At 42.7% G+C, this 24,147-nt stretch overlaps 1 long non-coding RNA gene across 1 annotated transcript in view; it reads right to left on the bottom strand.

Moving 5' to 3' along the window:
- LOC126188293 (uncharacterized) overlaps positions 1 to 23,198 on the bottom strand; it is a 35,188-nt gene extending 11,990 nt beyond the window's left edge. The window contains exons 1-2 of the long non-coding RNA XR_007537847.1: positions 23,008 to 23,198; positions 17,851 to 17,909 (exon numbers count right to left, since the gene is read on the bottom strand). This is a non-coding gene — a long non-coding RNA (uncharacterized LOC126188293). The remainder of the gene's footprint in view (positions 1 to 17,850; positions 17,910 to 23,007) is intronic.
- Positions 23,199 to 24,147: the final 949 nt, after the last annotated feature.

The raw sequence follows: 24,147 nt of genomic DNA on the forward strand, positions 1-24,147 counted from the left end.
ACAACGAAACGGAAGAGGTGCCTTCGCGAGGGTAGTCATCGCTACTGGATACACAGAACATGTGATGAGTACGCGAACTGGTTGTGGATGAATTGCGAATGGAGTGAATGCCGAAGAATTTTAAAAATTACAAGCGGCAGAATTATGGCTGAACGACCACATTCTTGCCCACCTCACGAAGAAGATGTGTAGATAAAGAAACGCATGCATAGCTGCAGAAAAGGAGTCCGCGAAGAAAAGACAGTCCTTGTTTTACAAATCTTTAAAGAGAAATTACAAGACTTGATAGATGAAGGTTTTGATTTCCTCAGAAATACGCCAAATTACGAGATCTCCAAGACTGCGTTGTGTAAAGGAAGAAGGGAAGGTACTGTGACGACCCAGAATCCTGGCACAAGTTAGGATATTCTACTGAGCGAAGATATTTGGAAATTATCCGAAGGTAACAGCTTTTTGAAAGTTGGCGATGGGTCTGTTCCCGGAAAAAAAAATCCCGGTGTTCGGCTGTGAAGTAGCTTGGAAAATCGTGTGTGAAAATGGAACTGTTCTTATGGACGTGAAATTTGACAGTTGTTTGGCCGGCCGGAGAGGCCGAGCGGTTCTAGGCGCTTCAGCCTGGAACCGCGCGACCGCTACGGTCGCAGGTTAGAATCCTGCCTCGGGCATGGATGTGTCTGATGTCCTTAGGTTAGTTAGGTTTAATTAGTTCTAAGTTCTAGGGGACTGATGTCCTCCGCTGTTAAGTCCCATAGTGCTCAAAGCCATTTGAACCATTTACAATTGTTTGAAACATTTCAAACAACTGTACACCGTACACGTTGACATCTGAAGCACAGAAGAAGAGACGAAGATATTTCCTACTCTATTTACTTTGCTTCCTGACAAAGCTCGAGATATATATGAAATACTTTTTCTGGACTGAAAGATAAGGTTTATGTGTTGTCACCGGAATTTGCGCTAGTAGGCATTGAAATGACTACAATAAAAGGTTTGAAAACTGTTTTGACGGGAAAATCCCTTTCCACTTCACCCAATGTCTGTGGAAGAAACTAAATAATTTGTATTAACGGAGCAATACGCCGATAGAGAAAAAGTCCTTTTATTTTGCCACTTGTGTGCTGCAGTTATACTTCTTCCATCAAACAGTATTGATGAAGCGTCGATAGTAGTAATGGGGGTCATTCCGAGTGGAGACAAGGTCTTGAATGTTTCATGTTATGTGGTGAATCAATAGATGGAAAACCCTAGTAGACCAACTGAAATGTGGAATAAATAAACGAGCTGCAAAAGACCATGAATGCTGTAGAAGGCTGGCATTACTGATACGCTGAAAAAGGAATCAGTAAATGCTATATCTGACATTAAAAAGATTCCAATGTCTTGTTGCTTCGGAAAAGAAGAAAAAGGTGCATAAATCCCCCACAGTTGCTACGTTCTTTGACGGTTGTAAAACCCATGGTTAAAATGTTACTCATGAGACAAAGTGAATTAAAGACATTAGCTGCCAGAGTGGCAGGTTGAAGATTGTGCCGGCCCAGGATTATAACCCAGGTCTCCTGCTTATTAGGCAGATGTGCTGACCATTACGCCACCGGGAACAGTGGTTAGTACCGCTGTACGGAATTCTCTAGTATGCCTCCCGGCAGATCCACATTCTCAACTTATACCACACACTACTGATGCAGTGGCCCTGGTTGTTAACCTCGTTACGCGTGGCATCCCACTTATTCCTGTAAGAGTTAGAGCCTTGTGCGCATTTGGGCTGAAGGGATTATTGGCACTCATAGCCGCAATTATATATGCGGTGTCTGTCCTTTCGGGTAAGTGGGAAAGAACAGACACCACATACGTAAAATATTTGTAGTCCCAAACACCGAGTTTACGCCACGGATGGCAAAGCCCACAGCCGCAAAGACCATTACTCCCATAAACCGATTCTGGGCATATCGGATCCCAATTACGAATATCTGGCGGGGGATTTCCATTTCCGAAGTTTGCCTTATAACCAAGAGGAACTGCTTGCAAATGTGTGTTGGGAGAATGGGTTTGGAGGGTGTGTGAAGTACATGTAACAAGGATACACAGCCTAGAACACTAAAAATTGAGTGTGAATGTCAAAAATGATAGCTCCCAGTGGTGACGAAACATTAAGATATCCAAAACCTCGAGGTGATCATCAGTAGGCAACATGCCACCAAGTAACCGCGAAATCTTACAGCTGCATCTCTGCCGCGCAAGACACCTTATGGTTTGTGGCGGAGAGAACTTCTGTAGCACTCCCATTTTCCTCGTTCTTTGTTCCATTCTCGAACGGTGTGCAGCAAGATCGACTGTAGATAACCTTCTGTATTAGCTTATATTTCTCTAATTGTCTCGTCGTGGCCATTTCGCAATACATATGTGGAAGTAATTCATTGAAAAAGTCTTCTTCCAACGGACGCTCACAGTATTTCAAACGCAACCCTCCGTGTGAGCCACAACACATCACTTGTAGCGTCTGACACAGGAATTTATTCAGTATCTCTGTGACGCTCAGGCGCTTACCAAACGATCCCGTAATGAAACATGTCGTTCTTCGTTGGGTCTTCTCTGTCTCTTCTGTTAAGCCTGCTTGTAACATATCTCGGACTGATGAGCAGTAGTAACGAACCATTCGACAGGTGTCTTGCAAGAAATGTCTTTCGTCGATGAATTACATTTCATTACGATTTCTCCAATGGATCTCAGCTTGGCGTCTGCTTTTCCTACCATTTGTTTGATGTGGGGTTCCCACATTAGTTTTCTTCGGACAGTTACTCTTAGATATTTTACGTTTGTTGCAGTCACCCGTGAATTTTCACCGTTGTAATAGAGCAATAGCGGATGTCTTTGTCTATTTATGGGCAATATGTTACAGTTATTTACGTTCACTTTCAATTGACAGTTAACCAACAACCTTCAGGCGTTGCAGCCTTCCTATATACATAGCAGTGCCTTTAAAATAGCTTCATAGATCTCCTCACATTATGCACATTATCCTTTTTATATATACGTAAAATATAAATGTTCTTTTGTCCAGAAGCTGAAAACTCTGAAATTTCTTCAGGATTGCTTTGAAATTTTGACAGAACTTGGCATTCTGATACTTAATGGAGCGCCATTTGTTCTACATATGTACACATAAGTATTGGAATGAAGTATATACCACCCCAAAGCACCGATATCTAAGATGGCGGCGATGATGTCATCCAATATGGCGGCCATGACGTGATCCAAGATGGCGGATTTCGGTGGAAAAGTGGCACACACCGATCCCCCAGAAAAACGGCGCCAAGTTCAAATTCCAACACGATAATACACCAAACTTCTATTATCTCTACTAAGCAAAGAAAATGGCGGGAAGATATCTCACTTGGGCTACCTCCACTAAGCTAGGTCACCCGGCCGCCGCTTCCTCCTACGAACTGATGCCAAGTTCAAATACAACAGGATAATGTACCACACTCCTGTTATCGCTACTAAACAAAGAAAATCCCTGGAAGATACCTCACTTGGGCTACCTCCACTAACCTAAGTCAACCGACCGCCAATTCCCCCTATGACTGGTGCCAAGTTTGAATTTTTGCAGTAAACAAAGGTAACTTGGGGTTTCACTACAACCTATGAAAATTGCGGGATAATAGATCACTTGAACTAACCTAAGTCGCCCGACTGCCACCTGCTCCTATGAACTAATGCTCTCATGCTCTAATGTGCTCTCATCTGTGAAGTAATCCAAGATATCGACACCCAGTGTGTCCACCATGAGGTTCCAGACCCCAAGTGACTTAGTATATATCCCCACCGCTGGAGGGCGCCAGCGTTATGTCGGGTGATGGCACGAGTACCGTTATTCAACATGGCTGCAACCAGTGTATTCGCCATGTCCCCTGGGACACACAGCCACTTACGTAATCCAAGATCGTCCGCTTTCTCTCCCGCACATTTATAAAGACATACGCGTCGTGTATGTGGCCTGCGAGCACGCGACCGCTGGTGTCACAGCCTCAAGCCTGCACCTTTATACTCGCACCAGACGTAGTCTTCTGTAAATATGCTAACGAATTTAACTGAACTCATGTGGCACCAACATCACCTGACCTATCAATTACCTAAGTACTTAATTTCATTCCAGTTTTAATCATATTCAATAAGTAAAGTTACAATTTCAGTATTCAATGATCAAATGAGAAGTTCCACGTTTTCCCACTATGAGTGCAGTGTTCATTCATGACCTAGCACCCCCCCCCCCCACTCCTAGAATGCTGCAATCCTATTGGCTACTGCATTAGTCACGTGCTTCGACTTCGTAGAACCTAGGACTTGGAATCAATGTTCGGGGCCGGCCGAAGTGGCCGTGTGGTTAAAGGCGCTGCAGTCTGGAACCGCAAGACCGCTCCGGTCGCAGGTTCGAATCCTGCCTCGGGCATGGATGTTTGTGATGTCCTTAGGTTGGTTAGGTTTAACTAGTTCTAAGTTCTAGGGGACTAATGACCTCAGCAGTTGAGTCCCATAGTGCTCAGAGCCATTTTTTTGAACCAATTTTCGGGAATGCGACACCCACCTGGACTTGGAATCAAATAGTCTCCACCACGATCCTCAACCGACCGCCACATCCCCCTACTAGTGCATTTTGTCAGGCTAACGTGTACTAACGTGTAGTAATGTGCATAGTGCATAACGTAATACAAGATGATGGGGCGAAATGGCGGGAAAACGACTCTCTCTATTATGAACAAAAGTTTTTATTTTGCAATCAATGTCTCCACCACGAGATCTAGACTCCAACTGACCTGGTACACACAAACAGAGCAAACGCTGATACAGTCGAGTACAGTGCTATATTACTCTTCCCGATCAGTGCGTTTGGGCTAGGTGCTGGCAGTTGTGCTACATCATTTACAGGCAATTTTGGAACACAGAACGAAATTGTATGTCGTGATCGCATGCATAGATCTGACCTAAAATCGATAGAATTGCGAAGAATGAGGAGGGAATAGGCATAAATTGACAGAATATAGACCGAATTGATGTGAAATTGAGGAAATTCGCCCGCATCTCGTGGTCGTGCGGTAGCGTTCTCGCTTCCCACGCCGGGTTCCCGGGTTCGATTCCCGGCGGGGTCAGGGATTTTCTCTGCCTCGTGATGGGTGGGTGTTGTGTGCTGTCCTTAGGTTAGTTAGGTTTAAGTAGTTCTAAGTTCTAGGGGACTTATGACCACAGCAGTTGAGTCCCATAGTGCTCAGAGCCATTTTTTTGAGGAAATTCTCGCCTATCTTCTGGTTCGCGCTGAACAATTTGTACATGGGAACAAGAATGCGGCAACAGGAAAATCCAGGAAAACGTCGACATCGTAATGACGAGAATAATGGAGGAAGTCAATTTTTTCCGTCGAGGTAGCATTATACTGTATGTCTGTTGAGGTACCAGTGATACACGCAAGTTGACTACTGCATCTGATGCTCTTCAGGAGGACAGAGAACGATTCACAATTAAACTTACTTGCATCTGGCTTAAAGGATAACAAAGAGTGGACAGGGTGATCGATTGAGACAGAGATGTAATGAGGTATGATTTAATGGTTGACTGGTTCATTCTACAGAAGCAGAAGTTTCTGTAGGCCAATTTTTTTCCAGTGTTCTGTCCGCACGCATCAGTCGTGTGACATAGCCCACGTACTACTCGTATACAGCCACGTGTTCGGTATGCAGTTTAAAGTACTGTCTACTTGTGATCGTTAGTTAAACCTGTCGGTCATCAGGGGACTTCCATCTCATGTGTGATGAAACTTGACACATTCCTCTAAACGAACTTTGATTTATGTGATGTATTCCATCCCCCCTATCACATGTTTGGTGTAAAATCGACACTTCAGCGTCATAACTAAGTTAACGATAGGATCCTGTGAGGTGTTACAATCCTCGTGTACACATTTGCCTGAGAACATTTTCGCATGTCGGCGCTGCTGGTATGCGTTTATTTGTTTCCTTGTAGGATGTATTCCCCGCTACTAACGATCATTTTATATAGGTCTGATGTAGGCATTGTATAATTTCTGAACGGTGTTTGGATGTGAACAGTGGACATTATACGTCTCCGGAAAAGCTATATTGTGCTCGTATCACGCAGAACAAGTGTTTCACAGTTCGATTGCCTAGTTTATCGTAGAGAAACCGGGAAGAAGGATGTGTGTCATTAACAACGCTACATTCGTTACGTCTGATAGGTCGGAAGCTCAGGTGATCTGACATTATAGGCCCGTTTTAAGTGCAGAACGTTGTAGCCTTAGTAGTGCGTGTGTTTATGTTCTCTCTTACCAATACTTTCCAGGTACCGATCCTAGGAGTGCTAAGCTCTTGACATGGTCGTATCTCGAGAAATCTCGTGCACTTGGACGGGTTAGGACTCGGAAAGATCAATTCATTCACGACATGTGGAGTGTAGCGGTCTTCTTCTGGTCTGTTGCAGTTTGATTCGATAATGGTGCTGCATGGCTGGTTAGTCAATGTCAGTGTGAGGAGGGTCTTTCTCTCTCTAATTTTACCCTAAGACAGCAAGAATGCTCCGGGACTCTCACACACACAGAGAGATAGATCGTAAATTAAACACTATGCTCGAGGTGATAGAAATATGTTAAGCGCTGTCTGGTATACTTTGATGATTAATGTGTTCGAGGATTAACACTGAATGGACGTACTGCACAGTCACCTATCCATGTTCTCAATGATACTTGCAAAGTGGAGACGGGCTGGTTTAGCTGTGATATTGAAATTGGGGAAACTTGCTATAACATGAATGGCCGGTGTTGAAGTTATTGTAAAATTCTTCGCGCTATGAAATGTGATATTTATTATTAGAGTACATCGATGGTGTCTTTTCCATCCCATCCATGTACTGGTTACCAAATAATGATTGACTCATATCGCTTGTTTGAGTTGGGGAACAAATTTTGGTGGATGGACAGCAACTTCTTGGGGGTTGCTAGCAGCGAAACAGTGACCGCGTACATAAGTGCAATATGAGGAATCAGTCGAAAGGGAACGCAGAGTCGTCAGCTGTTCCGCCAGTGTGCGAGACGAGTCTAAATGTAGAGCTCGTGAATCACATTCGGACTGTAGTTTGGCGACCTATGTCAACTCCGTAAAACTTTACACTTTGCTTATGTTGTAACTGTCTTATTATAAGGCTAGAGATCTGAGAAGCTAGTGTACATTTTTCTTCTTACGACCTCAATCGGCACATTATCTACTACTACTGTTTGTGCTCGTTCTCAGTGAGTCGATGTAACGCCGAAGCTCTGATATGGTATAGAGAGAGAATCGCTACAAATACTATAGAATTATCTAGTTGGGGCGGTGTGAGGGAGTCGCAAATACAGCTTACATATCACGTTCCTTAGCCGAACCACTTCCAAAGTTCAGTGATTTTATTACGAGGTTGCATCGTGGACGGATAATACGCATTCGTACGATCACCGTGACGGTATCTGTCCGGAAAAAAACCACCTCATTCAGAGGTCATGTTGTACCTCTATTTATGAAGCAGGTATAGTTTTTAACATGGATACTTGTGTGCACCTTTAGAACCAAGACTGCTTGTGACAGTAACACGCAGTAATTGGTGCGATCGATTTTTTCTTTAACATCTAGCGGATTACGTCTCTCTTTCTAAGACACCGTGGTAGGACTCGCAAGATAAACCTAATAGACATGCACACCTAATGTTGATTTTCGTTCAGTATTATTTCGTATCGTAGGCAATCAGTTACTGACGGAGTATTATACTTAATAGTAAGGGATACGTCATATGTTCGCATTTGAGCATCAGGTTTTATAAAGTATGTGTTTGTGGGAAGGATATGACTATGGACAGTCGTAAGGAGGGTATGGATTTGACTTGGAGTATGGTGATAGCAAAGGGAAGAGTATGTCCAGTCGTAAGGAAGGTACAGATATTTATATTTCGAGAACCACTGCCGGCAGCATGTGTATTTCCTATACTTCGCTCATTGTCGAATGACGTTCAATTGAGACCGTGATCGTAAGATGGGCAGCTTTCGTGATCAAGTGGAAATTTGAGAAGATGGTGCGTTTGCGCTCGACCGTTATTCCCTTCCATGTAAATTGTTTGGTTTACTGCTTCTGCACATTTACGCCTTTATTTAGTTGAGAGAAAATCGATTGTGGTGTGTGGAAGACACGTTTGCCTGTTCTCTAGACAGGGGAAAGACCTTAGTTGGCTTGTAAATTATAGGGCTGATTTGCGATCTGTTACATGACAGACATTGGTATTCGTGGGTGGAAATATCATTTTTCATCTGTTTGTTTCTAGTTACTCAGTGGTCTAGAGCACGCTCGACTTAGCTGAAGTTTGGGGTTTGAGGAGAAATAACTTCCAGTCTATATCTTTGGAATTACGTTGCGTGAGCGATCGGACTGTGCTTGATATCGAGATATACCGCGAAAATGATATAATATTATGGCGGAAATAGGCGTGTTCTTGTAATCCCATAGTCTGGAGATGGGTGTAGAAAAGCAAGCAAGCAGGAAGGTGTGGACCAGGAACAGCAATGCGTTTGCAACGAGGGGAAACGAGCATGTCTTTGCACATAAGAACTGAGAGGGACTTCAATTGAGTGAGGGCTTTCTGATTTAAAAGGGATGATTTTGTATGGCATAGGATAGGAATTGTATGTTTACTGCATCGACACAGTATGCGTTGATATATTGCTGAGTTGGAGATCAGTTTCACTCCCTAACACTCAAGCTACTGGCAAGAGTGGGAGGACAGTGTAAATGAGTAGGTGGCTTTACGTATTTGACGATATGTGTGGCACTTTGTGAGGTTTAGTTGTCGGTGCAATATGGCGAACAGTGTAAAATAGTTTCTTGTGGATGAATGTAACGTCTGTAGAAAGAAAGAAAGGGTGGATGGTGCTTTCCTAGGACTGGGGAGCATCATGACATATAGCCTGTGTGAGTGTAGGCATACGTTAATTTTTTCAGGTGCTGTACAGATATAAAAGATAACTGCACCGTTTGTGTAAAATGTGTATACATTGTATCGTAAAGTTACTATGGTTTATGTTTTGGCATGACTAGAGAGGATGACTGTGTGTCCTATCATGAGGGACGTATAGATTCAGCGCCAGCCGGGATGGCTAAGCAGTTCTAGCTGCTACAGTCTGGAAAAGCGTGACCGCTACGGTCGCAGGTTCGAATCCTGCCTCGGGCATGGATGTTTGTGATGTCCTTATGTTAGTGAGGTTTAAGTAGTTCTAAGTTCTAGGGGACTGATGACCTCAGAAGTTAAGTCCCATAGTGCTCCGAGGCACTTGAACCATTTTTTTTATAGATTCTGCACATCAATAACCATGAGGGTACGTGAGAGATTTTTTATGTGGAAAATTAAATACGCTATAGATACTGGAGTAAGGTCGTCAAGAGGAGATATTAACTGTACACTGATCGGTGTCAGACTGTAGCAGCAATTGTTACACTGGTAAATATTTTCCTGGCTTCCAATATTCTTTTGAGTCTAGTATGTATTTTATGATCTGCAGACAAATTGGGGTTTAACTGTCAACGCAATTTAGCTATGTGTGGAGAATAATTTTACCTCTGAAAGGTCCAGAAAGAATAGCTGGATGGTGCTTCGATACCGGTGGCATCAGTAATTCATCGGGTAAACTCTATAAGAGCCAATCATAATGCTCCATCGTTTGTGCTTCCACATCAACACTGAGAGAAAAGATGGCAGGTCAGATGCCAGCATCTGGAGGAGTGGCTGATCCCACAAGAAGTTCTTCCCCCAGGCCACACAGAGAAATGGTCCAGATTGAAATCACTCAACCGCCTGCGTTCTGTCACAAGATCCAAGCGTCATCTGGAGAGGTGGGGCTTCCAGGTGGACTCTCTCCAGTGTGACTGCGGAGCTGCCGTGCAGACATCAACACATCTACTACAATGCACATTACCTCCAACTGTGTGCACCATGGAGGACCTCGTAAACGCTACACAAAGTGCACTGGACGTTGCAAATTTTTGGGCATTCACTGTATAGATTAAAATCACCTTATGTTTGACAACACAATCTGTGTCTAATCATTTATTTCATTCTTGACTAGTGTAATTTATAAACCATAATGTATGTATGTATGTAGTAATGTATCTAATATTGTTCTTTTTTTTCTTAGTCTGCTTGTGACACGATAAATAAAATCGTTTGTGCTGGGATATAGGAGCCTCTACATAGCGGTGAGAACATTTGCGTATGTTGAGAGCAGGAAGGGAACATGTTAGGATCGCTGGGGAGAGTGCATTCCATGTTATTTTCGTAAACAGGTTCTGTTAGGGTAAGAATTTCCGTGCATACAAGCTGAGGCATGAAGAAAGCGATGGTTAACTATTTCTGTGACACTATACATTTCCCGAGAGGTCGACTTGACTCTTAGTTTTTACAAAGCCATGTGACGTAAGAGTAAGATTGAGAAGGTTTTAGATGGCGAGTGGCTATGCAGACGTTTCCCGGACAGGCGAGAGCCACGCTGGAGTGGGTACACACAGCTGAATGCAGCTCGTATGTTCTGTTAGATGGAATCAGCCTGTGGTATTCTGCCATCTGCGGTAAAGACGTGTGCTGTCCAGAGGTGTCTAGCGTATGGGGGCTGAGCTTTGTAATTCTGTGACGACAGTATAAGGGAAACTGTATAGACTGAAGTTTCACCTGCGTCTGTGTGATACATACCGGGTGATCAAAAAGTCAGTATACATTTGAAAACTGAATAAACCACGGAATAATGTAGATACAGAGGTACAAATTGACACAGATCCTTGGAATGACATGGGGTTTTATTAGAACCAAAAAAATACAAAAGTTCACAAAATGTCCGACAAATGGCGCTTCATCTGATCAGAATAGCAATAAATAGCATAACAAAGTAAGACAAAGCAAAGATGAAGTTCTTTACAGGAAATGCTCAATATGTCCACCATCATTCCTCAACAATAACTGTAGTCGAGGAATAATGTGAACAGCACTGTAAAGCATGTCCAGAGTTATGGTGAGGCATTGGCGTCGGATGTTGTCTTTCAGCATCCCTAGAGATGTTGGTGGTTCACAATACACTTGCGACTTCAGGTAACCCCAAAGCCAATAATCGCACGAACTGAGGTCTGGGGACCTGGGAGGCCAAGCGTGACGAAAGTGGCGGCTGAGCACACGATCATCACCAAACGACGCGCATCTGTCGGACATTTTGTGAACTTTATTTTTTTTTTTTTGTTCTAATAAAACCCCATGTCATTCCAAGCATGTGTGTCAATTTTTACCTCTCTGTCTACATTATTCTGTGGTTTATTAAGTTTTCAAAATTATACTGACTTTTTGATCACCCGGTATATTCGATCTGCAAATAAAATGTTCCAAACTAAATAGAGTGCATTCCTTCCATACTCGCTCCAGCAGCCCAGCCCAGTCTGAGTCATTTTCGCACGATTTTCCTCCTAAAAACCACCATCTGGGATTAGGCCACAGGAGGGATGACAGTACCCTGTGGTGGCAGTAATGTGTACTAGGTCAGTTGGAGTCTAGATCTCGTGGTGGAGACATTGATTGCAAAAGAAAAACTTTTGTCCATAATAGAGAGAGTCGTTTTCCCGCCATTTCGCCCCACCATCGTGAATTAAGTCAAATACTTTGCACGTTAGCCCAACAAAATGGGCTGGTAGGGGGATGTGACGGTCGGTTCTGGATCGTGGTGGAGACTTTAACTATTTGATTCCAAGTCCAGGTGGGTGTGGCATTCGCAAAAATTGATTCCAAGTTCTAGGTTCTATGAAGTCGAAGCATGTGATTAATGCAGTAGCCAATAGGAGTACGGCATCCTAGGGGTGTTAGGTGCTAGGTCGTGAATGAACACTGTGCTCATAGTGGGAAAACGTGGAACTTATCATTTGATCACTGAATATTGAAATTGTAAATTTACTTATTGAATATGATTAAAATTGAAATGGAATTAAGTACTTAGGTAACTGATAGGTCGGATGGGCGATGTTCATGTCACATGTGTTCAGTTAAGTTCGTTAGCATATTTACAGAAGACTATCTCTGGTGTGAGTATGAAGGTGCAAGCTTGTGTCTGTGAAGCTAACAGTCTCACGCTAGCACGCCGCATTCGCGACATGTATGTCTTTATAAACGCGTGGGAGAGAAAGTAGATGATCTTGGATTGAGTAATGGGACTGTGCATTGGCTGTGTGTTCTAGAGCACATTGCGAATACACTGGTTGCAGCCATGTTGAACAACGGTACTTGTGTCATCATCCGATGTAACGGTAGCGTCCTATGGTGGTGGTGATGTGTACTAAGTCAGTTGGACTCCAGGCTCCATGACAAACACACCTGCATGGAATTGCTTAAATAATAAAGACAAGTCCTTCTTTCCCACAAATCCTTAGGAGGAGCTGGAGGTCTGGCGACTGTGGTTAGTAAAAGTGTCTTTTCTTTTGCACCATTTTCTTAGCTTAGTAGATATATAGGAACTGAATTTTGTTTTGGCGAAAATGAAAAGTTCGTTCCAGTTCGTAGAAAGAGGTGGCGGTTGGGTGACTTAAGTTAGTGGAGGTAGGTCAAGTGAGCTATTTTGCAGCGATTTTCTTTGGTTAGCAGAGATAACAGCGGTGTGATGCATTATCCTATTGGAATTCAAACTTCGCATGAGTTTGAAGGAGCAGGTGGCAGTCGGGTGACTTAGGTTGGTACAAGTGACCTATCTTCCCGCAATTTTCATAGGTTGTAGCGAAACCCCAAGCTACCTTTGTTTACTGCAAAAATTCAAACTTGGCGCCAGTTCGTAGGAGGAATTGGCGGTCGGTTGACTTACGTTAGTGGAGGTAGCCTAAGTGAGATATCTTCCAGGGATTTTCTTTGTTTAGTTGAGATAACAGGGGTGTGGTGCTTTATCCTGTTGGAATTTGAACTTGGCGCCATTTTTCTGGGGGGAGCGGGTGTGGCACCTTTCCGCCAAAATCTACTATCTTGAATTACGTCGTGGCCGCCATCTTGGATGACGTTATCGCCGCCATCGTGGATGTCGTCGTCGCCGCCATCATGGATAACTGTACTTTGGGGTGGTACATACACTCCTGGAAATGGAAAAAAGAACACATTGACACCGGTGTGTCAGACCCACCATACTTGCTCCGGACACTGCGAGACGGCTGTACAAGCAATGATCACACGCACGGCACAGCGGACACACCAGGAACCGCGGTGTTGGCCGTCGAATGGCGCTAGCTGCGCAGCATTTGTGCACCGCCGCCGTCAGTGTCAGCCAGTTTGCCGTGGCATACGGAGCTCCATCGCAGTCTTTAACACTGGTAGCATGCCGCGACAGCGTGGACGTGAACCGTATGTGCAGTTGACGGACTTTGAGCGAGGGCGTATAGTGGGCATGCGGGAGGCCGGGTGGACGTACCGCCGAATTGCTCAACACGTGGGGCGTGAGGTCTCCACAGTACATCGATGTTGTCGCCAGTGGTCGGCGGAAGGTGCACGTGCCCGTCGACCTGGGACCGGACCGCAGCGACGCACGGATGCACGCCAAGACCGTAGGATCCTACGCAGTGCCGTAGGGGACCGCACCGCCACTTCCCAGCAAATTAGGGACACTGTTGCTCCTGGGGTATCGGCGAGGACCATTCGCAACCGTCTCCATGAAGCTGGGCTACGGTCCCGCACACCGTTAGGCCGTCTTCCGCTCACGCCCCAACATCGTGCAGCCCGCCTCCAGTGGTGTCGCGACAGGCGTGAATGGAGGGACGAATGGAGGCGTGTCGTCTTCAGCGATGAGAGTCGCTTCTGCCTTGGTGCCAATGATGGTCGTATGCGTGTTTGGCGCCGTGCAGGTGAGCGCCACAATCAGGACTGCATACGACCGAGGCACACAGGGCCAACACCCGGCATCATGGTGTGGGGAGCGATCTCCTACACTGGCCGTACACCACTGGTGATCGTCGAGGGGACACTGAATAGTGCACGATACATCCAAACCGTCATCGAACCCATCGTTCTACCATTCCTAGACCGGCAAGGGAACTTGCTGTTCCAACAGGACAATGCACGTCCGCATGTATCCCGTGCCACCCAACGTGCTCTAGAAGGTAAGTCAACTACCCTGGCCAGCAAGATCTCCGGATCTGTCCCCCATTGAGCATGTTTGGGACTGGATGATGCGTCGTCTCACGCGGTCTGCACGTCCAGCACGAACGCTGGTCCAACTGAGGCGCCAGGTGGAAATGGCATGGCAAGCCGTTCCACAGGACTACATCCAGCATCTCTACGATCGTCTCCATGGGAGAATAGATGCCTGCATTGCTGCGAAAGGTGGATATGCACTGTACTAGTGCCGACATTGTGCATGCTCTGTTGCCTGTGTGTATGTGCCTGTGGTTCTGTCAGTGTGATCATGTGATGTATCTGACCCCAGGAATGTGTCAATAAAGTTTCCCCATCCTGGGACAATGAATTCACGGTGTTCTTATTTCAATTTCCAGGAGTGTATTTCGTTCCAATACTCACATATATAGGGAACTAATGTTAGCAAAAATGTTGAAGAAATCTTGATCAATTTACTTGATATTTTTACACAATACTCTAATTAAAACTGAAGTGGCCAGAGGTTACACCATTTATATACAATGGAAAATGTTGTTAGCATTATTCTCGGATGTTCTTGGCTCATTTACTTCCAGTTTTGATACTATAATAAACGTTACGGCAGACAAAGGCTACATACTTTTATAATACATAAAAAAGTAAATATATATATTATATATAAAGGGGAAACACTGTTAGTAAAAATCTCGAAAAGATTTTGACTGATTTACGTCAGATTTTTACAGGACACTAATAAAATTTCGGACATAAAGAAGCTACATTTTATTCGTACCTATAATATACAAATATATACATAATATACAACAACGATACGTTGTTAGCAAAAATCTGGAAACTTTATCGTCAGAGGTGCTTAAATTTTTACTCGATAATCCAATAAACGAATAGATGAACATAGTCTATGTATTTTTTTAAACCGCACTGAACAGGTTTTCTGTTATAGCCAACTGCAATAAATAAAATGCTATGCTGTGAAAGTGTGAGGTTTCATTTTCTTTCCTGCAGTTAGTTTTAACTATGATAGCAGGGCGTTTAATGCATTGGGCAAACTGTTTCTCGCATACATATTTGTTTTCCTTATGTCTATTTTTAAACAAAAATTATTTACACAGCAATAAGCTGTTTTGTTTTCTTCGTCACCGTCGCTTTAAACTGCTTACAGAAAACCTGTAACTCGTCAACATTTGATCAGAATACTAGTACGGAATCTGAATCGTCCGAAAGTGTGTAATGCTACGCGATCTCAGATTAAAATTACGTGAAATACTGTCACTGAAACCATTGTCCTCACAGATCAGCGGATGGAGGGGTCTTTCTTACACCTTGCAACCAATGATCCCATACGATTTACCTCTTCATTCCAAGCGACCTCGATTCCCAGTCAATGTTTCGTCTCCGGTAATAATAAACGAGAGTCAGGGTAGGAGAGAAGGCGAAGAGGAGACGGACGCAGAGATGGGGAAGCAGGAGGTGAGCGGAGAGGATGGGGGAGGATATGGAGAGAGAGAGAGGAGGAGGAGGAGGTGATGGGTATAGAGAGGGGGCAGAAGAAGGCGATTATGACGTATATACAGTTCCCACCCATATTTAGCAAAGCGAACCATTGCTTGGTTCTCTAGGATATAATATAGAAGGTAATCAGCCTATAAACCCAGAAATTACCCCAGTAATTACCTTTTCATCTGCTGAGTTCATCCCATTAAGAATAACGTACTGAATTCCATCTCACAGAAAGTCGTGAATACAGTGACAAATCTGGCCCAATACTCGGGAAGCTCGTAATTTTGTTCCCTTAACAACAGTGCTGGGCTGTATCGAGTGCCTTCCGGAAGTCAAGGAACGCGGCATTATCCTAGGTACATTAGTCTACGGCGTTGTGTGTTTCAAGGAAAAAAACAGAGAGAGCTGCGTTTTCCAGAATCTCTGGGTACGGAATCCATTTTGGTTTTGTAGAGGAACGTAAGCTCGTAACATTTTCCATAATTCTACAACAGATTCACGTCAGCCATATAGGCCTAGACCTACCTGCATCAGTTCTTCGAAACGGAAATAACTTGTACTTTTTTTCCCCAATCGCTTGGTACCCTTCGTCGTCAAATGGCCTACGACATACTACTGCTAGAGGGGGAACAAGTTCTTTTGCATAATCTCTGTAAAATCTCTTAAGTACCTAAGCCGCTCCACATGCCTTTCCACTATTGAACGACTTTACTTGATGTTCAGTGCCTGCCATTTCGACGTCCGTACTGTGATTGAAATTAGGAATCGTATTACGATCTTCCGCAGGGAAACCATTTCGCAATACTAATTTAAGAATTTCAGCCTTCTACGTGTCGTCTTCTGTTTCACTGCCGTTATGGTCTGAGCGACTGAAGAGGTGATGTCGACCAGCTTACTTTGAGGGTACTCTCTTAGGATTTAAAGGTTGGCTACAACGCGCATACACAAGCTCTGGAATCTAAGACGCACGGATTAATTAGTGGCAGTTTGGAAGCCAGTGTAGGAGCCCGCCTGCTTTGGTACGCGAGGGGTCGTCGCCGAGGTGCCGTACTGCCGTGTCCGCCAGCAGCGACACAGGATTTGGTATTGAGTTGATATTTTTTATAATTTGCAGCGAGCTTATTAATTTAAAGAAAAGGGTTTGTGTATGTGCGTAGCAGCAGACGGTAATTTTGATAATGATAGGAGTTGAATTCTTAAGGGAAACCATTGTTAGGCGAATAGATTAATTATTGATTTATGTCATTGATTTCTTTTGTAATTGTCAGGGAATTGTTTCACTATGTATTTAATTGAGAAGTATTTCAGTCTGTCTCAAAAGTTTGATTAATTTGTATATTGCTTTAATACCACTGGAGGCAGTTTTACATACAAAGCGATTGTTCAAAGAGCTTCTAGCGTTTTGTTAATCGAATGAGGAAGAATCGCTTTCAGAATATAGTTTTTGAAAAAAGGAATTACTTGTTTGGGTTATAATTTATCGAGTTTAGATTTGACCAAACCCTTTCTCTTGAATTTTATGTAGTTGTAGTAAGCAGCAGCAGCCGCAGCAACAGCAGGAGCCGCCATACAGAACATGCATTGCACTCAGCATGAATAATAGGTTTTTCTATGTTTTTGTTAAATAGTGGAATACAGCAGATCAAGCAGTGGCAGCAGGAAGACCAAGTAAGTTATTTACGGACCAATTAAAAAAATAATAAAGTTTAGGCGATCTCTGTAATAGTAAAGTTAACAAGAGTACAAGCACGAGATTTTCAGTAGAAAACACGAGATAAGAAGACAGAACTTGCGACTTTCAATTTAACCAACACCAAATTTATCAGGACATCATTTTAAATATCTATAGTTAATAATGACGTTGTAAGATCATTACTTTACTCTTTTTCGTACAGGATGAAAAATACATTGTTCACTATTTTTTGAATGACTACAGAAAGACGTGGTAAAAACACACAGACAGGAAAGAAGCTAGAAACGCAATCGCGCCCGCACACAGGAAGCACATGGTCACACACACACAAAAGCACACAATTGATGAGAACCATCTCCAGAAATGTACGAATGTCTATAGCTCATAATGACGGGCACTGGCCACTACTGCACAGATTCCTCTAATATAAAATATAAATTACTCATTAAAGATCTACTTACTTGGCACCGGGCAAAGTGGGGAACCCTGGCGTCGATGGCAGCTCTACCTCTGCGCAGAACTGCAAAGTAGAAAAGAAAAGAAAAGCCACTCTTAACGAACACCGAAACATTGCACTGCGGCCTATGTGAGACAGCGGCACTTCGTACACTATAGTTCAAACCTAAAGGTCTGTGTAAATGTTCCACGGAGAAAATTCCTTGATACGTAGATGATATTTTACGGTGTAATGGGAGGAAAACGTGAGAAATACAGCACCATTGTTCTTCGTATGGCAGTGGACGGTATACTTAAAATTAACGTAAGCAAATGTAAGCTATCATCTTCTGTTCAAAAGTAATGCAGTACAGTCATGGAGGTCTTATGATAGTCCTTCCTTAGTTCATATGCGCTCTATTGTGATCTGTAACAACGTTATATTGTTAACTTATTCAATGTGTTCTGTAGATCCAGTGAAGGACTGAAGAAATATATTGTTAGATAGAAGATCTTCTCAGGAATTAATTATGGTGGCTATATTGAATTTCATCAGATTTCTGTATTCTATTTGCTTACATGGAAAAAACAAATTGTAAGAAAAACTGATACTTAAGTGAACTGCTCTTTCAACGGAAGCCGTACCAAGCTACTATGTGCACAATTCCCACAGGAATACACTGATAATGGAAATATAAGACTGTGTTTAAATGTTTTTTACAGACTAGGTAAGTCTGTATATAGAACATTGTCATTTATCCTACATCTGGTGAAGAATTTTAATCCTTGTCTCTAGAAATCGATAATTTGTAATAGTTGTTGCAATTAAAATCTTTATTCCTTATGGAGGTGGAACACTGACATTTTGACAAAAGTTTCAGAAATGACTGCCCTTTGTCACCCTTTGAGATGTTAGAAATTTTTCGTTTTTCATTACCGAGTCATAATCCTATAGCATGTATTTCTTCGTCTTTGCTTGCAGCACTGTTGGTTCTCGTTGTGTAGGTGTGGCAAATATCGAAAAAATTGAAGCGATTAAGTACTGAAATTATTTATAGTGCTGCAATTATTTAAATCGGGAAGTCTATCTGCTGATATTACTTATAGTTATTTTGTATTCATGGGATGTATCTTGGTGCATAAATCATTTTCGAAAGCATAGCTTACGTTTTCCAATTGTGTAAATTACGCAGTACTACACAAAATTCGCATTGCTACCTCTGGAAAAGTTTCTGCAATGATTTGTTCACGTTTTTTAGTTCATTAATTAACATGACTAGAAAACATGAACTCTGTTTTACAAAGTGATTTCGGCACCAGGATTATTTCCACCGATGGACTACTTGTGTTCGTTTCCAAACACCTTAAGTCATAATTAAGTTTTTATATTTATTTTTAATATGCAGGGATTTTCAATTTCTTACTTTATGTCTGCACACAGGTTTTTGAATGTTTCTAAGGGAACAGAACTCTATTGTTATTTTATGATACTACGTGAAAGCTATTTTTATTTCTCGTACTGCCGTGGTGTAAACTGAAAATCTTTTGAAGTTACTCAGCTACAAAAGGAGTAATGATTTAATGTGTTTCTAAATGAATTTTATTTCAAGATCTTAGAATATAACTGTCTACTATATATATGCTTATGTACGTCGCACATGTCTTCATATTTTTTAAACAATAACTCTTTAACTTTAGCTGCGCTACCTCTGGACAAGAAGGAGTAACCGAATGAATCAACACGGATCAACACAGTGAAAGATCGTCGAATGCGCCGAAGTAAACTGCATGGTCAGCTTACCACTGTACTGATTTAATTTTAGCTTTTTGGTTCAAGTAGTATCCAAAGACGCTTTTAATATCCACTTATGGTTCTAGAAGGTTACATTTATTCGTTTAAGACTACATAAATTGTTCATTGTGGAAGTAAGATCTGATTGTTAAATTCTCATTTAGTTGCATTGGTATGATTAATTCATTTGGTACCCTTGTATAATATGCCGTGTCACTACCAAAATTTTGATATTTTGCACCTTATTTTAAAGGCAGTGTAAGGTAATTTACGTAGTTTAAGAGCAAGAATTCGCCCAGCTCTTAACTTAGTGGGATGATATAGTTTATGTTCCAGTGTCAAAAGATTGCTGTTATTTATGTGATGTACGTTTCCATTAGAATTCTCTGCTTTCTGTCATAAAAGTGAGTATCAGTTCAGGCTAGAGTGAGGCAATTAGGACCATCATAGTTTTTCAGTCATATTAATCCTACCTACCCAATCAAACTCCTGGCTACCTCACTTAACAAGTCTCACAGATAGTATTTCTTGCCCATATCTACTAGAACTTTACTTGTAAAGTAGTGTAAGGGTTTATCAGTTGGGCGTTCTTATAAGTCCCAAACTGTGAGAGGTACTAACTTTGCTTAGAAAAGTAAGTATCGTTATATTGCAGTCAAATATGAAACACTGGGAGGAACAAAATACGCCTGAAGATTTGAAATTTATTGCTTGTTTCAAATTCTTTTTACATATGTGTAACTACCGTGTATTAGGAGATACGTACCTACTTATCATGTCATTGATTGATTAGAAGGCTACTTCATTAGAGGAGGAATTTGTTTTGAAATGCCGGCCGGAGTGGCCGTGCGGTTCTGGGCGCTACAGTCTGGAGCCGAGCGACCGCTCTGGTCGCGGGTTAGAATCCTGCCTCGGGCATGGATGTGTGTGATGTCCTTAGGTTAGTTAGGTTTAATTAGTTCTAAGTTCTAGGCGACTGATGACCTCCGAAGTTAAGTCGCATAGTGCTCAGAGCCATTTGAACCATTTTGTTTTGAAATATCGAAATTGGCTTCCGATGTAACTGAATCTCTTACTTTCTGGAACTGAGAAGCTTCATAATATGTGCCTATCACTTCTCTACTACTCTTGCATCACATCATGACGAACATTATTTTATCGATTATGGCAGCTTCTATTTTCTGAAATATTAGTGACCAAGGAACTACAACCATCTATGGAAAAGAAATTATTGATTCACTATATAGTTTCGTTGTTGCGGTTTTTTCCTAACAGGTTATTCATAAAAAGTAATCCTCTGTTTTCCTAAGCTATCACAGACAAAATAACGAATTTTACTTGCTCCGTCACACAGTTTATCGGAACTGGTTGTATGAGACTGATTAGGTCTTCCGCTGTGTTAGGTTCAGTGGAGGCAACAGTGTCTCAGCTGACAGGAGTTGTAAGTTCGTGGATCTGGTGTCCCTCAGAACTTTACTCTCCCAGAAAATCTCCGGAACTTTTACGCTCTAGCATCAGACCGGCATGTCGTCAGTTTAGAACAAGCTTGAGCACAAGTGGGCATGACTGATAGGGGAATCGAGCATGCACCAATGAAAGGAACCGTGCCATCATTTGCCGTAAGTCGTTTAAGGGCACAATGATAAATGTCAATTTAGATTACCTCAGTCCTCCAGAATGCATGTCCAGTGTCTGTTGTAGACCTGACTTGAATGGCACCAATGAAAGCATGAACGTGCTTGTGAACTATAATCGCTTTTGGTTAGACAGCAAAATCAATTTTTTGTTTGGATGTGAAGAGCACGTTTCTCTGTAATTGCATAGCAGACTAAAATATGTTTCAAAACTTGAATTTTAATCCAGATTCTGGCCTGTCAAGAGTGTCTTGGCTGCTCAGATAGTGATAGGATTACCCGCGGAAGGTTAAGTTACAGCAAGTTTGACTGCTGGTGAGGCAGCTTTTATGTCATGGAATTAGTTTAACAAAAGTCACACTTTGCTACATAGTGGTTTACACATTATTACATTATAATGTTTAAGTTTAAAAGTGTCAGAACCACCTCATAGTATGATGTTGTTAACCAACTTCAGCAATACGTCCAAAGGATCCTCAGTTATCGTTTCCGCTGAATAAACTTTTTCCACTCATTTACTCTCCAAGACGTGCTGTGTGCGTACACACCCCTTTCGTTACCCCGCACGTTCTCCTTTAGCTTTCTCAACTACTTTGGCCTTCATCAAGCAAAATAATGTTGGATCAGTGCTTCAGAATGTTCTTTTACCCACTTGAACCCTTCTTCTTTCACGTGCAGTCAGTTTCACTCCACTGAAGACGACTATGCTTTTTCTTTTGTCCAGCCTATGTGTAAAGGGAATAGGAAGTAGGAACATAGCACGGTATTACTTATGCTTAATGAGTGCTGTGTGCGTACACACCCCTTTCGTTACCCCGCACGTTCTGTAAGTACGCTGTTTATGTTTTCTTTATGTAAGTAGGCCGTTTATGTTTTCTTATTGGCAACGTTACGTAGCGCGCTTTATGAAAATCACTGGGTGTGCTGTGTGAAGTCTGTGGCTAGTTTGCATTGTTGTCTGCCATTGTAGTGTTGGGCAGCGGCAGCTGGATGTGAACAGCGCGTAGCGTTGCGCAGTTGGAGGTGAGCCGCCAGCAGTGGTGGACGTTGGGAGAGAGATGGCGGAGTTTTGAAATTTGTAAGACTGGATATATATTATGATTATTAAGGTAAATACATTGTTTGTACTCTATTAAAACCTTTCATTTGCTAACTATGCCTATCAGTAGTTAGTGCCTTCAGTAGTTTGAATCTTTTATTTAGCTGGCAGTAGTGGCGCTCGCTGTATTGCAGTAGTTCGAGTAACGAAGATTTTTGGTGAGGTAAGTGATTTGTGAAAGGTATAGGTTAATGTTAGTCAGGGCCATTCTTTTGTAGGGATTATTGAAAGTCAGATTGCGTTGCGCTAAAAATATTGTGTGTCAGTTCAGGCACAGTCGTGTATAATTGTTTTAAGGGGACGTTTCAGTTCTCCTAGAGCTTTCTCAACTATTTTGGGCTTCATCAAGCAAAATCATGTACGATCAGTGCTTCAGAATGTTCTTTTACCCACTTGACCCCTTCTTCTTTTACGTGCAGTCAGTTTCACTCCACTGAAGACGACTATGCTTTTTTTTTTTTTTTTTTTTTTTTTTGTCCAGCCTATGTGTAAAGAGAGCGTCTTTAAGCGTTGAGTAACTTGATTTCTTATGCAGGAGAAATATGAAGAAATGAATAAATTGGTTCTGCATATGGATGTAATAAAATGTGAAAAAATAGTCTTAATATCTGTAAGGCTTGAAAAGAAACTGAAATGCTACTTTTACAACATTCATTACCTGCGAATCTTCAGATAATACCGGCTGAGGATCCACACCCAAAGACCCCGCATCCAATGGTGTGTACAGGAAGGCTTTCATTGAGGTACGCCCGTCATTGGCTGTCTTCAGATGCCTGTCCACGGCCACAGTGCGACCTTGGGAAGCTGCTGGTTGGGTTTTCTTAAACGCCGGATTCAAGCTGCGTGACGCCTGATCTGGTGGTACTTCACTCACAGGCCTTTCTGAAGCTGCTAACACTTCATGTAGCAAGGAAAGCCTCGGGTACAACCTACGAGATTTCTGATCTGGTGGAGGTTCGGCCACATGCCTTTCTGAAGATGGTAATTCATTTGCTACCCAATCACATAGCTCTTGCAGCGCAACCGATGTCTCATCCAGTGGTGGTTGGGGCCCTATTCTCTCTGATGCTGGTAACTCTTCAGATCCATGAAAACGGTCCTCTGGCGTCGCATTTGTACCAAGTGCCGGATGCAAATCGTCCAATCTCTGATCCGGTTGTAGGTCTGCCGCAAGCAGTTCTAAAACTGGTAACGCTTTATCTACCAACGAAAGCTTCGGGCACAATCTGCGCGATTTCTGATCTGGTGGGGGTTCGGCCACATGCCTTTCTGAAGATGGTAATTCATTTGCTACCCAATCACATAGCTGTTGCAGCGCAACCGATGTCTCATCCAGTGGTGGTTGGGGCCCTATTCTCTCTGATGCTGGTAACTCTTCAGAGCCATGAAAACGGTCCTCTGGCGTCGCATTTGTACCAAGCGCCGGATGCAAATCGTCCAATCTACGATCCGGTTGTAGGTCTGCCACAAGCATTTCTAAAACCGGTAACGCTTCATGTAGCAACGAAAGCCTAGGGTACAATCTGCGCGATTTCTGATCTGGTGGGGATTCGGCCACATGCCTTTCTGAAGATGGTAATTCATTTGCTACCCAATCACATAGCTGTTGCAGCGCAACCGATGTCTCATCCAGTGGTGGTTGGGGCCCTATTCTCTCTGATGCTGGTAACTCTTCAGATCCATGAAAACGGTCATCTGGCGTCGCATTTGCACCAAGCGCCGGATGCAAATCGTTCAATCTCTGATCCGGTTGTAGGTCAGGCACAAGTTTTTCTAAAATTGGTAACGCTTTATCTTG

Source organism: Schistocerca cancellata, chromosome 5, assembly GCF_023864275.1.
Source record: "Schistocerca cancellata isolate TAMUIC-IGC-003103 chromosome 5, iqSchCanc2.1, whole genome shotgun sequence".
NCBI lineage: Eukaryota > Metazoa > Arthropoda > Insecta > Orthoptera > Acrididae > Schistocerca > Schistocerca cancellata.